The 4,502-nt window shown below is 46.8% G+C and overlaps 1 pseudogene; it reads left to right on the top strand.

Moving 5' to 3' along the window:
• Positions 1–271: 271 nt before the first annotated feature.
• Positions 272–3,040, top strand: LOC148019364 (COBRA-like protein 8 pseudogene; annotated as a pseudogene).
• Positions 3,041–4,502: the final 1,462 nt, after the last annotated feature.

The raw sequence follows: 4,502 nt of genomic DNA on the forward strand, positions 1-4,502 counted from the left end.
CTACTCTTGGGCTTAGCATGCTGACATGGCAAGGGACCAAAATATAAACTAAAAGTTCGGGAAGGAAATACAAAATTGTGCGTGCCCAAAGGAAGAAGGAACTTGGAAGATCAAGAGGACAAGGGAAGATGGAAGCTTGAGAGAGAGAGAGAGAGAGCATCGTGATGGAGAAGCATTCATTCCTTTCCTTCGAGTACATACCTGACACACAATCATTTGATGATCATGCAAACAACACCATAGCTGCTATCACAGTATCGCTCAGTACCCCATGCAGAGCCTTGTTTTTCTATTTGTCCTGTTCTTCAGCTCATTCCCCCCTATCATGTCACTTGTGTCTACTCAGCAGCCTGCCATGGATTCCCTCTCTGTTGCTCCCCCTCTTGCTTTCAATAGCTCCCCTGTTCCCCATTCCCATCCTCCTCCTCCCCCCCCTCCCCCTCCGCCTCCTCCCCCCCCTCCCTTTGCATTCGCATCTGATTCCTGCCCCAATGGCGTCGCCATCATCTACAGCCTGCAGTCCCTCACTCGATCCTTCCCTGTCGTCGAGAACCCGTCCGACCAGCCCTATGCCTTCACTGCAAACCTCCAGATATTCAATGCAGGGGAGCAGGACCTCAAAGGCTGGCAGGTCTTCATTGGCTATGTCAACAGAGAGATCCTGGTTCATGCGGGGGGCTCTTTTGTTGCTGACAGGTTGGAGCTGCCCGCAAATGCGAGCTGCGGCATCACTCTGACCAGCCCGTCTGCAGTCTTGAAAACAGGCATTGGTACTGCAATGGATTACCCACAGATGGGAGTCAGCCTCACATTGAAAGGCACTGAGTTTGGAGTGGATGGGATATCCATGCCTGCAAGCATCAGACTCTCTAATCCTGGATACAATTGCAGCATGCCAAAGATAACTGGTGTGTGATGATGGCATATCAATCACTTCTTTCAGCTCTCTATCAGCGCTTTTATCTCAACAATGCATTGAATTTGAACCAAAAATTACAAGTTAACCTGCTAGCTTTTGGTCATGAGAGTACTTAAGACTACTGACAGGCCTTCTTCAAACTTCAAGCCAAACCACTGGCAAAATGTGACACTCTGGGCTTTACTATTTCCAAATACCACTCATCAGACTTGCTTAATAACCTTCAAACTTTAAACCTTGGTCTGTCAAACAACTAGCCACAGTTGGGGAGTCGAGTCACCTGCCTACTTCTTTTAATGGTATTGGTTGTTGTGAGAAGGATATACTGAGCAAAGAGTCACTATAGGCAAGAGAAAAAGAAACAGCCACCTTGTGGCATCATATGATCCTCAACTCTGTCTATTTCTGAAAACTTTGCAAACCAATAGTTCCAACTTATGGGAAGGAAAAACCACAAATGCTGTCTAAAACTGTCAGCAACTCAATGACATTCTCTGATCTAAACCCTTTCAGTTTCTCACATACCTTTCCAAACCAACACCTTTGCAACATTGGCATTAAAATTTTCACAATATAAGTGTATCTGGAGTACGGTAGGACAGGTTCGGTCCCTGTAACTGGTCGTGTTAAATCTGCTGTGTGTGTTGCTATTTTGTCTTGTCCAAAATCATGGCCTAATTGTTTAGCTCACTAAGTTACCCACCTGTTGGCAGTGAATACTATGGAAACCTGCTGCACTGCAAAACATTCCGGTCTCAAATTGGGTAGCAAAACCTTCTTGCCACACTACAAAGGAGACATTACTGTTTCATATGATGTCCTTCAGAGCTATCCTGAAAAGTACATAGCACAAGTCACAATATCCAATGATAGTCCTTCATCAAGGCTGGACTTTTGGAACCTGCAATGGACATGGCAAAGTGGGGAGTTCATCTATTCAATGCGGGGTGCTGAGACCACAGAACAAGATCAGAGTGATTGTATAACTGGGCCAGCAGGAGCTTATTATAAAGGCACTGATTTTTCTCAGGTCATGAATTGCCAAGCCACACCAACGATCATTGATCACGATGGGTACAAGGCTAATGACACCCACATTGGCAGGATTGAGCACTGCTGCCGCAATGGGACGCTACTTCCTGCGATTCAAGATCCAAGCCAATCGAAATCGGTATTCCGTCTGCAAGTGTTCAAAATCCCCCCTCAAACTCTCAACAGGGGACTCATCCATCCTCCTATTAACTGGAAGATCAGTGGATCCTTCAATTCAGAGTATGCCTGTGACGAGCCCCGGATGGTGGAACCAACAGAGTTTGCAGATCCTGTGAGTGCCCAAAGGACCGAAGCTGCTATCATGACCTGGCAAGTGACATGCAACATCACTGCAAGGGCAGAGACCAAGCCCAAGTGCTGTGTCTCCTTCTCTGCATTTGACAGTGACTCAGTTGTGCCATGTAAGACATGTGCATGCGGTTGCCCTCTAACATCATCATGGCGATGCAACAGTACGGCAAGGGCGATGCCGATCCCGTTCGAGCTTGCGACGGTGCCTGCAGCCGATCGGGCAAACCAGACACTAGCATGGGCCAGGCTCAAGCACTGGCCTGTCGCATCGGTGCTTCCGTGCCCAGACAACTGTGGTGTAAGCGTCAATTGGCATCTCCTATCAGATTACGCCCACGGCTGGACCGCCCGCGTGACGCTGTTCAACTGGCAAGGGCTGCAGTTTGCAGACTGGTCGGCTGCTGCCCAGCTTGGACCGGCAGCCTTTGCTGGCTTTGAGAAGGCATACAGCTTCATGTACTCCCCTTCACTCAACAGTACCATCTTCATGCATGGCCTGGAAGGACTGAATCACCTGAACGGGATGCATGCCAACAATTATCCTGGCATTCAGCAGTCTGTGTTGTCCTTCACCAAGCATGCTGTTGAGGGCAGTCTTACCACAAGTGATTATTACCCCACCAAGATTTTCTTTGATGGTATGGAGTGTGCCCTCCCTGATACATACCCCTCTTGCAGTGCACACCTGGTTCCCCCATTAATCCTGCTTGTTTTCTCAGTGATCTTACACATATTAAGGCCATCATCATGGGTTTTATAACAGGTTCTAGAAAACAGACTCTGGCAGCATATTTTTCCCCCCCTTTTAAATGAAATGAAAGAGGGGGAATTGTGTTAAAATAGAAATAAAAGAAAAAGGTGATCACATACTAAGCTGAGGTCTGAGAATCTATCAGACTAATGAGGATTGTAAGCCTGTAAGTTTAGGCTTATTTCCAAAGAAGTTTTGGCCTTGCAAATGAGTTCTTATTGGGATATCTAATCCTCTCACCTAAACTCACAAAAGAGTCTTTATTGGGATATCTAATCCCCTATCTAAGTTGGGATGCTTAGGGGAGCATCAAGCTTTATATCATTTCGTCACGAGGATAGTTTCATTGTTGCTATACCTTTGCCCTTCCATTAGCATAATATATGATGCCATAATGTAAGAAGTTGGGAATAGTTAGAATGTTGATAATATGCCATGTCACACTTTCTTCCTGCAGTCTTTCTCTCTCCTCCGCAGTCTTTCTCTCTCTTCTTTCTCACTCCCTGGTTCTCTCTCTGACAAGTGGTATCAGAGCCTTGGTTCTTGGTCCTAGTTAGTCCCTCATTTTTACCTAGTTACAACTTTCTAGTTACATGGAATTTTGAGTCACAGGTACACAAGTACGGGAGCAGTAGGGGAGTTTCCAAAGTATCTCTGGACCACAAGGACTGCATGCAGAAGCATTAATGGCAGCTTTCTTGGGAGTTTACACCTCCAGACCACAAGGACTACATGCAGGAGCATTAATGGCAGTTTTTTTTGGGATTTTACACAACTATGGCTGGAGGTATTTTGGTGAAGAGAGAGCAAAATCGTTGTCCTGTCTCATCTTCCTCCATTTCTTCACTGACTCAAAGTTCTGCTTCTTCTGCTGTGCCAAATGTGCCTAGCCAAACTATTGATCCTTTCTATGGATCTCAAAGCATTCCGTACTCCTCCTCCTCCTTCCTTCGCTTGGGGAAAGGGTTCGTCGGCGAGCATTTCAGCAATGTCCACAGCCCCGTCGTCCTCCACTTCACAAATTTGAGGTCGGAATGTTGTTTGCTGTTATGCTCATCTGCAGCAAATTTGGCGAGCTCTTCCAACTCCATGTCGTTCTGAAGCTCGACTGGCTCTTTCGCTCCTGCAACGTGTGCCATGGCTGCTAGTTGTGGGATCAGAAGAACGAGGGCGAGGGTATATGATAACGAGGAAGTCGCCGACATTGCGAATGTCTGAAAGTGTCACTAAATCAGCCGTTTAAGGCTCACCACCTGACAGAACTCCATGCGGTCGTTGCGCACAGAGAAGGATTGTTGTTCCTGGCAAGCCAGATGAAAAACTCGAACAGGATGGCATCACAGTTCAAGCAAATCGGATGATGCCGCCTGTCTGCCAAGCGAAGAGCCACATCCTTCATTTGCAATCTAGCAACCTTACGCAAGTGTGAGGGGGTCAAAGGCTCGAAAACCATAATCTCGTCCAATCTGTTCAACAACTCTGGACGGA

The sequence above is a fragment of the Lygodium microphyllum genome, chromosome 20 (assembly GCF_053477565.2).
Source record: "Lygodium microphyllum isolate KBCC chromosome 20, Lygodium_microphyllum_v1.1.10, whole genome shotgun sequence".
In the NCBI taxonomy this organism is placed as follows: Eukaryota; Viridiplantae; Streptophyta; class Polypodiopsida; order Schizaeales; family Lygodiaceae; genus Lygodium; species Lygodium microphyllum.